Raw genomic sequence first — 16,807 nt, forward strand, 5'->3', positions numbered from 1 at the left:
GTTCACTTTTCCTCCTCTAAGCATCTTTGGTACTTCAAGTAGGAGTAAATGATGAAACAGTGGGTTAAAATCCGTTTCCGGATTTATCTATAAGCCTGAAGTATTCAGCATGCCTCTGCTCCATTTTCAGGGGTCAAGAGCCAGCTATACTGTATGTATAGAAAATGGAGTAACTATAATTATGTAGTTTGTGCAGGGGCCAGCTTGAAAACGATACTGTTATTCCTCATCAAAGCTGCTCCTCGGGAATCCAGGAGAGAGACAGCTCACAAAGACTGGGCCTTTCGGACCATTCGACATCATTATTCAATTAAGACAAATCTTTGTTCACCTAACACCAGCTACAAAATGAAGTGCAAAGTGTTCAACCCTCTTAGCCATTTTTCAAGTGTTTGCTGGTACCTCTATTTAAATACACATGAGTACATTTACTTTGTTTTTTTGTTTGTTTTCACTCATTGTTTTTGTAGGAGAAAGTGTTTAAACAAGATCCTTGAGTGATTGGTAAACGCATAATCTAGAGGAGCACAAATTTGCTGATACAGAAATTGAGGCTTCCAATAGATTGTTTCAGACAAATTTTTAAAGCTTTATATGTTGTTATACTTGAATGAAATAATATAATTTTAACCTAGTAATTCTTGCTTGCCAAAGAGTATCTGAAAGTAAGAAAATAAACTTAACAAACTTTGAAGAAAGTCCATTTTTAGTCAACAAAGGGTTAAATATAACTTGCTGATCATGTCAAATATCTTTATCTTTAAAATTCAACTGTCAGTTTTACCTAAAGAGGATTGCCTAAGGAAAAAATATTAACTTTCCAAGGAACAAGTTAAAGTTCAAAAATCAAACTGAACACACTTGTGCTTGTCTTTACTCCACTGTCATACAAGTGCCCCCTACTGTCGTTCATATTTAATCTATGTTTCTCTAAAATAGATTTTTTAAGGTTTATTTTTAGATCCTCTTCTGTAGCAGCCTTCGCAAAGCATGACCATAATTCTTTAATCATAAGTATTTATACAACTAGAACTGAATAATAAGTGTGATCTTCATTAACTTAATATAGAATTAGTTCACTCACATTATACTGACAACATAAAATCATCCTGAATAGCTTCTGAAAGATAACTGGTATGAAGACAATGAAGGTATGGAACAGGAAATATGCAGGTAGATCAACATGGGTGGAGGAGTGCACTGAGGGGACGTGCCCCTGTATCCCTGACACAATGGGGCAAAAAACCCCAATGACACCGAAGTCCCCTTAAGCCCAGAGAGGGACTGGGGACAAATCAGTACAGACTGTCCTTTAACCTCTATAAACAAACAAGAGAGTCCACACAGAGGGATCCAGGAGTTTGGAGGGGCTGCCTCTCCTTCTAGACCTCCACTCACTATGTCCAGCATAAGTGAAGGATGCAGAAGCCTGAGCTCTTGGACTTTTCCAGGTCAAACTCAGGCCTGAAGATGGGCAAAGAAGTCAGAGCTGCAGAGTACTCTCTTCAGAATTTTGGTAGAAACTGCACAAGACTATTCAAGCTGTCAAGACCACCGTGCTTAGACTCCTGTGCTTCAATCCCCTTGGAGACCTCTCCCATCATCCTGGGACCCCCTGTTGCCAATGTACACATTTTAGTGGTGGACTTGGTTGAGGGGAAGCCAAAGGAGAGCATGTAGCTTCTATATTGTGTCAACTGTCAATGACAGGATATGTGTGTGCATATACACATGCATATATATGAACACACACATATATTTGTATACGTGTACACACATGTGTGTATATATCCTACAAATCCTACAAGCCAGGTTGGCACACAGCTGGCCGTTCATTGTACGGTTGTACGACAATTCCCCCTCAGGCCCTGACCTGTGTAAAACAAATTAAGAGTCTAGGTATGTCACAACAGCAAGAGTCCTATTCATAGTAAGAGCAGAAGAGGGCAGGAGGAAAGGCAAAGCTGGTAAGCTACAGGCACTGAAAAGCAGTCTATTCCTGGGGAAAAGTCTAATCTTTGCTTAGGCTAAGAAGCAATACTTTTCCCCCTGGAGTTCTGCCAGACCTGGGCCCTCTATATGGGCTCCAATCAGAATGGGCTCCATTATTTGTCAGACTCCAATCAAAATATGTCCTGCAACCAAAACGCAGAGAGATGACATCGACACACAAACAATGGTATCTTCCGTCACTTCAACCTCTTCCTCCCAGCTTTGGGAGTTCTAACTATAGAGAATCAGTCCAACAATATTGTCACTAAAAATAATCATATTATTAGCAACCTAAGGGTCCATCAACGGATGAATGAATAAACAAAATGTGGTACATACATACAAAGGAATATTATTCAGCCTTAAAAAGGAAGAAAATTATGACATATACTACAATATGGATGGACTTTAAAGACATTATGCTAAGTGAAATAAGTCAATCACAAAAGTATAGATATTGTATGAGTCTACTTACATGAAGTACCTAGAATAGTCAAACTTACAGAGACAGAGAACAGAATTGTGGTTGCTGGGGGAGGGGAGGAATGGAAATTACTGTTTAATGGGTATGAAATTTAAGTTTGGGACGTTCTGGAGATGGACAGTGGTAATGGTTACACAACAGTGTGAATGTACTTAATGCCACTGAACTGTACACTTAAAAATGGTTAAAATGGTAAATTTTATGTACATTTTACCACATTAAAAAAATCATATTAGGACTTCCCTGGTGGCGCAGTGGTTAAGAATCCGCCTGCCGATGCAGGGGACACGGGTTCAAGCCCTGGTCCGGGAAGATCCCACATGCTGCAGAGCAACTAAGCCTGTGCGCCACAACTACTGAGCCTGCGCTCTAGAGCCCACAAGCCACAACTACTAAGCTCATATGCCACAACTACTGAAGCCCGCGCTCCTAGAGCCCGTGCTCCACAATAAGAGAAGCCACCACAATGAGAAGCCCAGGCACCACAACATAGAGTAGCCCCGGCTCACCGCAGCTAGAGAAAGCCCGCAACGAAGACCCAACACAGCCAAAACATAAATAAATAAATTTATTTTTTTTTAAAGTCACAGCATGCTCACTAATTCCACTTCTAAAGGCTGTTCTTCTTCTGATGACCTCTAAGAACTTTAAATATACCAATTACCTAGTCATGTAAACCCTGGCACAGTAAGAAAAGCTGTGTTACACACAAAACCCAGAAATGACATTTCTCATAACCTACCAAGCAATGTCCTATTTTGTAAGAATTTTTAAGGACTTCTCCAAAGTCAAGAAAAAAACCCCTAAGATTTAGTGTGCCACAAAATTAAACCCCAGGTCCCCAGACACTAAGCAAAACTCCAGGAGAAGCAAAGGGGATCACAATGACTACCTCCCCATTCCTCCCTTTTCTGTCTTCTGCTCTCCCTCCAGATGGAGAGGAGCAGGCCAGTCTGGATGGGCAGAACAGAAACAGCTGTGTGGGTCCACAGGTGGCCTCGCTTGTTAATGACCAGCTCCCACGCCACCAGAGAGGAAGCTGCAAGTAAGGACAGAGGGCAGGAAATCTGGGCGGCCAGATTCCAGTCCCAGCCTGTGTCACTCGGTCAGGGCTCAGGGGGGCATCCTGCCAGGTTCCATTCCAAGAATGGTGTCACTTCCACCAGGGACCAACAGTTGCTCCCCGGTAGATTCAGGCACCAAAAGGGCTGACCAGAGGATGAGGCAAGAGTGGAATCCATGGCATGCCGGCCCCGTGAGGGGCCAAGCTCTTCTGGCCTAAGTGGGAGAAGGGGCTCCACTACCACAGGTCAAGTAGACACAGCCCAGGAAAGGATTCAAAACAATCCCTCGGGGCCCTGTGTCTCTCCCGGGGGCACAGGGAAGCTTAGGTTCGTGTATATGTATATCCCTCAGAGGAAAGCAGTTCTGCTGAAAACAAAAGTGGCTTCCATCCCACCCCACAACCCAGATGATTTATAGCCAGCAAGTATCTCCCAGTACTCAGAAAATATGCTATCCAACAGGAAATGAAAAAACTCCCATTCTTCCAGAAGGAAGGGGGAGGAATCACATCCCTACAGAGACAGGAAATCAGCCGACCAGGATCCCAGCCATGTCAGGGAAATGACAGCCCTCTTCTCAACGCTGGGGCTTAGGAACGCCAAGTTCCTCTCAAGCTTCAGTCACTACCTAGGTAAGAATTTCCAAGCCAGGGCTGTTTTGTTATAGCTATTCACTAGTTTAGATAGTTACTAGTTAAAAGTGGAAAATGAAGGCCCCTCGTGCCCTAATGCCAACCAAAAGCACAACTCCACAAACTTCCCACTTTTTCCTGATGTAGGAAAGAGCCAAAAAGTAATGTTGGCACAAGACTCAGAGAAACCATAAGGGACATTTGCCAACAGGTACAGGTGACCCCAGTATTTAAAGTCTGCATCCACCCAATCTGAGGTTGTGGCTGGGTGTGGGATACAAACCAAGGAAGAGGCTGAGACTTTCTGTTTGCCAACAGCAACCGCCATAATAACAGCTTTATATTTCCACAGTGCTGGTTAGCAGGGTCTCAATGCTTTCTTTCCCATGCACAGTCTAATCCTGATCCCCTCCCTTTGCTGAATCTCTCCATTTAAGAGGTACAGGCACGTATCTTTAGTCCTTGCTACAAAGAAGGTCAGTGACTGGAAGCCTTATGGAAGGTCATTAGCTAGTCAGATGGAACTAACACTCAACTTTTTAATTTTATTTTATTTCTTTAATTTATTTGTTTGTTTGGCTGCGCTGGGTCTTGGTTGTGGCATGTGGGATTGTTTTAGTTGCGGCATGCGGGATCTAGTTCCCTGACCAGGGCTCGAACCCCGGCCCCCTGCATTGGGAGGGCAGAGTCTTAACCACTGAACCACCAGGGAAGTCCCCTAAGGCTCAATTTTTAAATGCTTTCTCACATAAAGGAAGACTGCAAAACAACTGTTTCTCAAGAAATTCTTCAGCAACAAAAATTCCCTATGTCCTATTCACAAAAATTCCTTTATTTATCTCTCTCTCCTATCTCCGCTTTCTACTAATGCCTCCCAACTCAATATGCTAGGCATGCATCTGCCGGCACACAATGCATTTAAAGCCTCCCCCCATTATTCAACTCAACATACATTTGTAAACACTTACTTCAAGTTGGGCACTGCGCTAAACTTTGGGGACAAAAAGATGGATGAGATGTTAGCTCTCAAGATGCACAGTCTCATGGGGCACAGAAAGACAAACAAATAACTGTTATTCAGAGGGATCGGTGACATCAAAAAGGAAGAACATACGCTTAGAATGCTTCAGTTCTCAAGCCATAGCATCTAGCGAGAACTGGTGTGCCCAACGAAAGGAACCTTTCTCTCAAGGATCCTCTGAAAATATTTTTACTTTCCTCATTCCCAACTTGACACCTCCAAATGAAGTTGCCCCAAACTCAAATTTGTTGCCAAGGCTATAAATTGGTATGGCATGTAAAAACAAGAACACTACCACAATGGAAGAAAACTCCTGAGTCAGCTCTCAGAGGAAGCTCAGCAGAACCGCACCCAGGAAATGACCTGAACAATGAGATGAGTGTACAAACTTTTCCCCACTGTCCATCCCTCCCATAGCCAGAAAATGGGACACGTAGGAGGATTTATCTGAAGGGAAAGAAAGGAAACCCACATTATTCCTGTGGACCAAAACTCTCCCCACCAAGACAGTCTCAGTAACATCACAATGTTTGATGATTTAAAAGTCATTTAGTGGGCTTCCCTGGTGGCGCAGTGGTTGAGGGTCCGCCTGCCGATGCAGGGGACACGGGTTCGTGCCCTGGTCCGGGAAGATCCCATGTGCCGCAGAGCGGCTGGGCCCATGAGCTATGGCCGCTAAGCCTGCACGTCTGGAGCCTGTGCTCCGCAACGGGAGAGGCCACAGCAGTGAGAGGCCCGCGTACCGCAAAAAAAAAAAAAAAAAAAAAGTCATTTAGTATTGTTATTCCCTCCAGATTAGTCCGCAGCTAAATCATCCCACAAAAAGTGGGGAGACATCTAGCCTAAAACAACGTACTTTAAAAAGGTATTTTTAAAACCAAAGTCCCAGACTTCCCTGATGGCAGAGTGGTTAAGAATCCGCCTGCCGGGGCTTCCCTGGTGGCGCAGTGGTTGAGAGTCCGCCTGCCAATGCAGGGCACACGGGTTCGAGTCCTGGTCTGGGAAGATCCCACATGCCACGGAGCAGCTGGCCCCGTGAGCCACAATTACTGAGCCTGCGCGTCTGGAGCCTGTGCTCCGCAACAAGAGAGGCCGCAATAGTGAGAGGCCCGCGCACCGCGATGAGGAGTGGCCCCCACTTGCCACAACTAGAGAAAGCCCTCGCACAGAAATGAAGACCCAACACAGCCATAAATAAATAAAAACAAATAAATAAATAATTAAAAAAAAAAAAAAAAGAATCCGCCTGCCAATGCAGGGGACACAGGTTCAATCCCTGGTCCGGGAAGATCCCATATGCCACGGGGCAACTAAGCCCGTGCGCCACAACTACTGAGCCTGTGCTCTAGAGCCCGTGAGCCACAACTACTGAGCTCACATGCCACAACTACTGAAGCTCACGTGCCTAGAGCCCATGCTCCACAGCAAGAGAAGCCACTGCAACAAGAAGCCGCGCACCGCAACGAAGAGTAGCTCCCAATCACCTCAAATAAAGAAAGCCCGTGTGCAGCAATAAAGACCCAATGCAGCAAAAAAAAAAAAAGCCCAATCGCTATAAACGTACTAGGGTCTTAGCTATATTTATACTGTTATACTCTATACTCCGTTCAAAGCACTAATTTTCAACTTCTGATAATGAGAAACCACTAATGGAAAAAAAATCAAGTCCAAGAGTGATCTCTTTCCCTTCGGGGGCAGGTACCAAACCCTCAACACAAGACTTTTTCTAGGTCCACATTACTCACAGAAAAAGAATGAAGAATGAAGTGAGGCCTTTCTATCAACAAAAGAATAGATTCTCCTATTAGGAGACCCCAAGACCCCTAAACCAAGCAATCAAAACATTCTGCCCTTGGGACTTCCCTGGTGGTCCAGTGATTAAGACTCCACGCTCCCAATGCAGGGGGCACAAGTTCGATCCCTGGTCAGGGAACTAAGATACCGCATGCCACACAGCGCAACCCAAAACAAAACAAAACAAAACAAAACCCAAAAACCATTCTGCTCTCTAAGCCACAGAAGAGTTTAAACTATCATACTCTGTTTCCTTTTCTCTACCTTCCTACCATTTGGGGAGGGCAGAGAAGTGGAAGATAGAAAGACAGATTACATTCAAGGCCTGGGCAGTTAACGGCAGAATGTCCACTGCATACCTGGGCCTCAGAGATACGGCTGATGACTAGTGTGTGTGTGGTAAGCGGGCATCGGTGAAGGAAGAAAGAAAGATGGGCAAAAGGAAGAAGTAGGGGTAGAAATAAGAGGTTTTATACTACTCCAGTAGCAACCCCTACTAGCAAACTCAAGGAGATTCTGGCAGCCCCTAAGGTCTAGGGCTGGAAAGACAAATGAAAGGAATATCCCCACCCCTTTGGCCACCCTTACTATTCTGCATCTCTCTTGGATTTCCTAATTCTAAACTAAGCCCTCTCTCCAGACTCACCTGAATGAGAAAGCAAGTAGCTGGGTGGTACAGTTTTATGGCAAAGAAAATGAATGGCAATTAATAACTGGTTAGCACTAGAGAAGCTGGTTTACCTAATCAGCCTACTGGTTCCAAGAAGCTTCTCTCTGCCTTACACCATTCTTTTATTTATGTTTTTAATAAAGTCATATCCTCATATCTAATGATATAGCATCCTCCCTTCCATCCCCTTGTCAGCCCTCCTCCTACACTTACTATCTCTTTTCCCCAATGTGGAGTCTGAATCCCATTCATGAGGAGGAAGCATAAGCTCTTGCACAAGTATTTCATCTGCCAACACTCCTCAGTGGCACACACCCCTTGTGATAGGCAGCCAACATGATGTCATCGGTTGAACGCTCCCTCAGGCTTCCGGCTCTGAGCACCAGATCTTTAACAGGGTGTGAAATACTAAGAAAATCCAATCGCACTGACATTTGGCGAATACCTGCTAAATGTAGGGCACTGTGCTAGGCAAAATGACAAATAATCTGTGAGCCCCAGGAGCACAATCTAATTGGGCAAATACACGGGAAGTTAAATAACAAATGATAAAATACAAGTGATAATATACAAGGTCAACTGGCCAATGAGTGACAGAAATTAACACTGTGAGTTCAGAAGCAGAATGAGTTATCACAGGTTAGCATGGTTTGCAAAGGATTAATGGGAAAAGGGAGGACTCAAGCTGAGCTCCAAAGACAAGGAGGATTTCATTAGGTGAGGTGAGAAAAGACCTTACTGAAAAGGGGATGGCTCTAGCAGAGGCACAAGTCCTAAATACCAAACGAAGGCCCCAAAGAAAGCCAGATATATGGCAACAAAAATAAATGAGGCAAATATAAACTAAAAGAATGTATCACCCAGCAGGCCACACTACAGAATATTAGTACAGGGAGTTTTTCAGGCAGAAGGAAAATTATCCCAAATGGAAGACTGGACATACTAGGAGAAAGGAAAAGCAACTTTTTTTTTTTTATTTATTTTTTTTTTTTGCTGTACGCGGGCCTCTCACTGCTGTGGCCCCTCCCGTTGCGGAGCACAGGCTCCGGACACACAGGCTCCGCGGCCATGGCTCGCGGGCCCAGCCGCTCCGCGGCATGTGGGATCTTCCGGGATAGGGGCACGAACCCGTGTCCCCTGCATCGGCAGGCGGACTCTCAACCACTGCGCCACCAGGGAAGCCCGAAAAGCAACTTTTTAAAAAGGTAAATATTTGGTAAATCTAAATGAATATTGTCTGCATAAAGCAATAATAATCATAATGGGTTTTTTATTTACTTAATAAACATAAGAAAAATATACTAAAACATTTGCATTAAAAATAAATGCTATGATTAAAAAAATAATATATGCATGCATGGAATATTAAAGCAGAGAGAAGAGAGTGGCTAATTCACTCACTCAGAAGAACTCAAAAAGTTATCATTAAGATTAAGAACATAACAGGGCTTCCCTGGTGGCACAGTGGTTGAGAGTCCGCCTGCCGATGCAGGGGGACACGGGTTCGTGCCCCGGTCCGGGAAGATCCCACACGCCGCGGAGCAGCTGGGCCCGTGAGCCATGGCCGCTGAGCCTGCACGTCCGGAGCCTGTGCTCCGCAACGAGAGAGGCCACAACGGTGAGAGGCCTGCGTACCGCAAAAAAAAAAAAAAAAAAAAAGAACATAACATTTGGACTGAGTAAGGGAGGAAAAATTTTTCAAGAGAACAGATTTAGGAGGACTCTGCAGACAGAGGCAGTAATATGAGCAAGACAAATGAACTAGAAACAACTTGGAGTATGAGTAAACTGCATGCAGAGGGGTATGAATACAGCAAAGGATTACAGGGGTATAAGGCAAGAAATGCAGTGAGCCAGGGTGTGGAGAGACCGTGTCTTCTACTAAGAAATTTTGGCCATATGCTATACTGGCATACAATCTACAGCCTATCTCTCCTACATAGCCCTTCCCAATAAAAGGCTGCTTTTTACAGGGTATGTAGGTGAATGCCACCCTGACTAAATAAATAAATAATATAGATATAAATAAAATAGAGGTCAGGCTTTGAGATAAGAGGAGACATGACCAACATGAAAGAGTAAAGGAGGGTGAGGGGCAGTTTCAAAGTAAGCCTGGCAATAAAAAAGAATGAAATAATGCCATTGCAGCAACATGGATAGACCTAGAGATTATCATACTAAGTGAAGTAAGTCAGAAAGAAAAAGACACATATCATACGATATCACTTATATGTGGAATCAAAAATATGATACAGGGACTTCCCTGACGGTCCAGTGGTTAAGACTCTGTGCTTCCAATGCAAGGGGCACAAGTTCGATCCCTGATCGGGGAAATGAGATCCCACATGCCGCACGGCCCAGCCAAAAAATTTTTGAAAAAAGAAAAAATATATATATATGATACAGATGAACTTATTTACAAACAGAAACAGACTCACAGACATAGAAAATAAACTTATGGTTACCAAAGGGGAAAGGGGGTAGGGGAAGAATAAATTAGGAGTTTAGGATTAGCAGATACAAGCTACTACATATAAAATAAGTAAACAACAAGGTCCTACTGTATAGCACATGGAACTATATTCAATATCTTTACAACAAAGTATATTCAAAAATAATATGAGGGACTTCCCTGGTGGCGCAGTGGTTGGGAATCTGCCTGCCAGTGCAGGGGACACAGGTTTGAGCCCTGGTCCGGGTGGATCCCACCTGCCGTGGAGCAACTAGGCCTGTGCACCACAACTACTGAGCCTGCACTCTGGAGCCCGTGAGCCACGGCTGCTGAACCCGCGTGCCACAACTACTGAAGCCCATGCACCTAGAGCCCAAGCTCTGCAACAAGAGAAGCCACTGCAATGAGAAGCCCACACACCGCAACGAACAGTAGCCCCCGCTCGCCGCAACTAGAGAAAGCCCGCTCACAGCAACTAAGACCCAACAATGAAGAGCCAATGTAGTCATTAATTAATTAATTAATTAATTTTAAAAAGAATATCAAAAAGAATATATATGTATACATATATAACTGAATCACTTGGTTGTACACCAGAAACTAACACAACATTGTAAATCAACTATCCTTCAATTGAAAAAAAAAAAAAAAGTAAGCCTGGCAAGGAAAAAGCTGAAAGAACACAAACTAAACTCCAGTTACCCTAACCAGTGGCACTAGATGGAGAAAGACTAGAAAAGAGAACTTTTACCTTTTTCTCTGTACTGCTCAAATTTACAATAAGCACATGTAATTCTATAGTAATAAGAAAGAGAGTTAGATAAGCATAGAAAGACTGTGTTTTTTCCTCTTCAGTTCTAGAGCAGTATTTTTTGTTTTAAAGTAACTCACAATGTCCCACACCTGACTAGGGCCCCTTGGCAAGACTTAAACCACTAGGTAAGAAGTGCCAACTAAAGTCACACGCCCTTCCCCACTCACAAACAATAAGAGCTCCCAAGACTGCACGTAAAGGTCACTCCCCTGACCCTTCAGTCGGCATGTTTCCAGAACTAGGAGTGTTTAGAGAAAAGAAGGAGACTCAGGACAGACAATTCTATTCAAGGAGATGTATAATATGGTGGTTAATAGCCGGAGTTCTGTAGTCCCACAGCATTAGATCTGAATTCCTACTCTACCGTTGACTAGATGTGACCTTGGGCAAGTTATTTCACTGGCATGAGTCTCACTTTTCTCCTCTGTAAAATGATGATGATAATAATAATATCTACTTCATGACACTGTTATGAGAATTAAATGGGCTAGTGCATATAAAGTGCTTAACACAGTCCCGGGCACACAGTAAAAACTCAACTAATGGGAGCTATTATTATTATTAATCCATTCGGCTCATAAAAGGAAGACATCTCCGACCAACGCTATGGACCAGATCCATTTCCGCTCTCTTTCGTAAAGAATGCCAAAACCAAGGTGCAGAATTAGCAGGACGAGGTGTGAACCTGGGTTCTCCCTGTGTCCCTACCAAAAGAATCTTAGTAAGAAGTGCTAAGAGACAAGCAAAAGTTAATTTCATACATGTTCTTCTCTCCAGGTTAGAAGTAGCTAAACTAAACTATCTGTTACAGGTTGAATTATGTCCCCCAAAAGATGCTGAAGTCCTACCTCGGAGCACCTGTGAACACGATTTTATTTGGAAATAGGCTCTTTACAAATGATCAAGTTAAAGTGAGGTCACTCGGGTGGACTCTAACCCAATATAAGACTCTGGTATTCTTATCAAAAGGGGAAATTTGGACACAAAGACAGACACATACAAGTGATGTGAAAGCGCACAGAGGAAGGTCATTTACAAGCCAACGAACGCCGGAGGCTATAGCAGGAGCTGGGCAAAAGGCCTGGGACAGATCCCTCCTCACAGCCCTCAACCCTGCTGACACCTTGATTTCAGACATCTAGCTTCCAGAACTGTAAGACAAGAAACTTTTGTTGTTTAAGCCACCCAGTTTGTGGTACTTTATTATGGCAGCCCCAGTTAAGTAATAATACACCATGGGTTTTTTTTAATTGGCATTTATCCTATTATAAACTATGTATTTTTTTTTTTAAATAAGTGTTATTTTTTATTTATTTTTTATTTTTGCGGTACGCGGGCCTCTCACTGTTGCGGCCTCTCCCACTGCGGAGCACAGGCTCCGGACGCGCAGGCTCAGCGGCCACGGCTCACGGGCCCAGCCGCTCCGCGGCACGTGGGATCCTCCCGGACCGGGGCACGAACCCGTGTCCCCTGCATCGGCAGGCGGACTCTCAACCACTGCGCCACCAGGGAAGTCCATAAACTATGTATTTTTTAAAGGAATTTTAATTTAAAATCAAAAGGTGGGTTATTTAAAAATGACAGGATGGGCTTCCCTGGTGGCGCTGTGGTTGAGAGTCCACCTGCCAAAGCAGGGGACACAGGTTCGTGCCCCGCTCCGGGAAGATCCCACATGCCATGGAGCGGCTAGGCCCGTGAGCCATGGCCGCTGAGCCTGCGCGTCCAGAGCCTGTGCTCCACAGCGGGAGAGGCCGCAACAGTGAGAGGCCTGCGTACCGCAAAAAAAAAAAAAAAAAAAAAAAAAAAGACAGGACCTGGGGACTTCCCTGGTGGTCCAGCAGTTAAGACTCCACACTCCCTGGAGGAATCAGGCTCCCTGACTTCAGACTATACTACAAAGCTACAGTAATCAAGACAGTATGGTACTGGCACAAAAACAGAAAGATAGATCAATGGAACAGGATAGAAAGCCCAGAGATAAACCCACACACCTATGTCAGCTAATCTATGACAAAGGAGGCAAGGATATACACTGGAGAAAAGACAGCCTCTTCATAAGTGGTGCTGGGAAAACTGGACAGCTACATGTAAAAGAATGAAATTAGAATACTCCCTAAGACCATACACAAAAATAAACTCTAGGGCCTCCCTGGTGGCGCAGTGGTTGAGAGTCCGCCTGCCGATGCAGGGGATACGGGTTCGTGCCCCGTTCTGGGAGGATCCCATATGCCGCGGAGCGGCTGGGCCCGTGAGCCATGGCCGCTGAGCCTGCGCATCCGGAGCCTGTGCTCCACAATGGGAGAGGCCACAACAGTGAGAGGCCCGTGTACCACCAAAAAAAAAAAAAAAAAAAAAAAAAAAAAAAAAAAACTCTAAATGGATTAAAGACCTAAATGTAAGACCAGACACTATAAAAGTCTTAGAGGAAAACATAAGAAGAACACTCTTTGACATAAATCACAGCAAGATCCTTTTTGACACACCTCCTAGAGAAATGGAAATAAAAACAAAAATAAACAAATGGGACCTAATGAAACTTAAAAGCTTTTGCACAGCAAAGGAAACCATAAACAAGACGAAAAGACAACCCTCAGAATGGGAGAAAATATTTGCTAACAAAGCAACTGACAAAGGATTAATCTCCAAAATAATACAAGCAGCTCATGCAGCTCCATATAAAAAAAGCAAACAACCCAATCCAAAAATGGGCCGAAGACCTAGATAGACATTTCTCCAAAGAAGGTATACAGATTGCCAACAAACACATGAAAGGGTGCTCAACATCACTAATCATTAGAAAAATGCAAATCAAAACTACAGTGAGGTATCACCTCATACCAGTCAGAATGGCCATCATCAAAAATTCTATAACCAGGGCTTCCCTGGTGGCGCAGTGGTTGAGAGTCCGCCTGCCGATGCAGGGGACTCGGGTTCGTGCCCCAGTCCGGGAAGATCCCACATGCCGCTAAGCGGCTGGGCCCGTGAGCCATGGCTGCTGAGCCTGCACATCCGGAGCCTGTGCTCTGCAACGGTAGAAGCTACAACAGTGAGAGGCCCGCATACCGCAAAAAAAAAAAAAAAAAAAAAAAAAAAAATTCTACAACCAACAAATGCTGCAGAGGGTGTGGAGAAAAGGGAACCCTCTTGCACTGCTGCTGGGAATGTAAATTGATAGAGCCACTATGGAGAACAGTATGGAGTTTCCTTAAAAAACTAAAATTAGAACTACCATATGACCCAGCAATCCCACTACTGGGCATATACCCTAGGAAAAACATAATTCAAATAGAGACATGTACCACAATGCTCATTGCTGCACTATTTACAATAGCCAGGACATGGAAGCAACCTAAGTGTCCATCGACAGATGAATGAATAAAGATGTGACACACATATACAATGGAATATTACTCAGCCATAAAAAGAAACGAAACTGAACTATTTGTAGTGAGGTGGATGGACCTAGGGTCTGTCATACACAGTGAAGTAAGTCAGAAAGAGAAAAACAAATACCATATGCTAACACATATATATGGAATCTAAAAAAAAAAAAAAAAAGGTTCTCATGAACCTAGGGGCAGGACAGGAATAAAGACACAGACGTAGAGAATGGACTTGAGGACACAGGGTGGGAGAAGGGTAAGCTGGGATGAAGTGAGAGAGTGGCATGGACATATATACACTACCAAATGTAAAATGGATGGCTGGTGGGAAGCAGCTGCATAGCAGAGGGAGATCAGCTCAGTGCTTTGTGATCACCTAGATGGGTGGTTAGGGAGGGTGGGAGGGAGACACAAGAAGGAGGGGATATGAGGATATATGTATACACATAGCGGATACACTTTGTTATACAGTGGAAACTAGCACAACACTGTAAAGCTATTATACTTCAATAAAGATGTTTAAAAAAAAAAAAAAGACTCCACGCTCCCAATGCAGGGGGCCCGGGTTCAATCCCAGGCCAGGGAACTGATTCCGCATGCCTCAACTAAGAGCATGCACGCCAAAACTAAAAGATCCTGCAAGCCGCAACGAAGATCCCGCGTGCCGCAATGAAGATCCCGCATGCCGCAACTAAGACCCGGTGCAGCCAAATAAATAAATATTTTTTAAAAAAATTAAACAATAAAATAAATGACAGGACCTGACTATAGGTATACTTACATTTTTCTTTGCTAATTCTCATCTACCAACAATGAAAATACCCTTGTGGGAAAAAGACACTAGGACCAAGACAGATTCTTACTCCTTTTGAATCTGGTATATCTGCTTCCCTAACCACTGCTGGATGAAAAGAAAGAAGGTAAGAGAACTCTTGTACATTGAGTATCTACTGTGTGCCTCACATGTTAGGTGCTAATACACATTATCTTATTCAAACTTCACAACATCCCTGCCAGGTATGAACTATCCTCCCCATTACTAGTGAGGAAATCAATGCTTAGAAAGGTTAAGTTGCCCAACATCATATAGCCAGAGAGTGGCTGAGCCAAGATTCAAAACCCTTGTTTTTAACTAAACCAATCTGCTTGAATAAGTACTTTTTTTTTTTTTTTTTTTTTTGGTGGTACGTGGGCCTCTCATTGTTGTGGCCTCTCCCGTTGCGGAGCACAGACTCCGGATGAGCAGGCCCAGCAGCCATGGCTCACGGGCCCAGCCGCTCCGCGGCACGTGGGATCTTCCCGGACCGGGGCACGAACCCGTGTCCCCTGTATCGGCAGGCGGACTCTCAACCACTGTGCCACCAGGGAAGCCCTGAATAAGTACTTTTGAACCAATTCCCTAGATATGATTTTCTACCAGACTTTTGATTTCAATCACTACGTTTTGAGTGAATCAATGAAGAGACCTTATAAATCCCATCTAGTTCTCCCATTTTTACAGTAAGGCGATGGGCCCAAAGAAGTAAATTGACTTGACCAGAGTCACAACTAAGTTAGTGTCAGAATTAGGTATCCAACCCAAGTCTCCTGATTTCCATTCCGTCACATAAGTTTGAGGACAACAGCAGTACATGAAAATTAAGAGCATGGATACTAGAATCTGACTACCTCAGTTCAAATCTTGGCTCTGCAATTTTCCAACTGCATGATCTTGGGCAAGTCACTTAACCTCTCTGTTCTGTTTCCTCATCTAAAAACGGAGACAGTAATACCTATCTCACATGGTTACTCTTAGGACTGAATGAATATATACATAAAGTACTTAAAATAGTGCCTGGCACATTAATAAGCATTATGTTTGTTAACTACTTCTGCTACAACTATTATTAAATAAAGCTAAGTAAAACACCGAAGAGTATATACACACTGACTATAGTTTTATAAAACTGCAGACAAATGCACTCATTGAGAGATAAAGAGAGAGAGGAAAAAGAGAAGGAGGCTCTTTGTTCCCGTAAATTTGCCTTAATTATTAGTAATAACATTTATTATTTACTCTGTACCAGGCCCAGTACTTGGTATGTTACAGCCATTACTAAATTTCATTAAATTTAAGACACCATCAATTGCAGAAAGAACCAATATTTCATTTACTCTCCCCAACAGCACTATGAAGTAGAGTTCCCCTATTCTGCAGATAAGAAACTGAGACACTGAGAGGTTAAAGAATTCATCCAAGGTCACACAGCTATTCAATGGCCAAACTGGGTTTCAATCCCAGATTTGTCAGACTCCAAAACCCCTTACACTGAACCACTTTATTACCAACTCGGTGCTGCTCAAACTTTAATGTGCGTGGAATCACCTGGGAATCTTGCTAAAATAAAAACTGATTTAGCAGGTCTGGGGTGGAGCCTAACACTGTGCAGTCCTAACAAGCTCCCAGGTGCTACAGATGCTGCTGGTCCTGGATCACCACCAAGTGTCTGACTATTCTGCTT

The 16,807-nt window shown here is 43.7% G+C and overlaps 1 protein-coding gene across 7 annotated transcripts in view; it reads right to left on the reverse strand.

Annotated features, from left to right (window-relative positions):
• The window catches only part of MACF1 (microtubule actin crosslinking factor 1), a gene marked incomplete at its 5' end in the record, with an annotated part of 344,512 nt that overhangs the window by 298,128 nt on the left and 29,577 nt on the right, over positions 1–16,807 (reverse strand). The gene's annotated exons all lie outside the window — the stretch shown is intronic.

This window comes from Mesoplodon bidens (genome assembly GCF_964165515.1).
Source record: "Mesoplodon bidens genome assembly, chromosome: 2".
Taxonomy (NCBI): Eukaryota; Metazoa; Chordata; class Mammalia; order Artiodactyla; family Ziphiidae; genus Mesoplodon; species Mesoplodon bidens.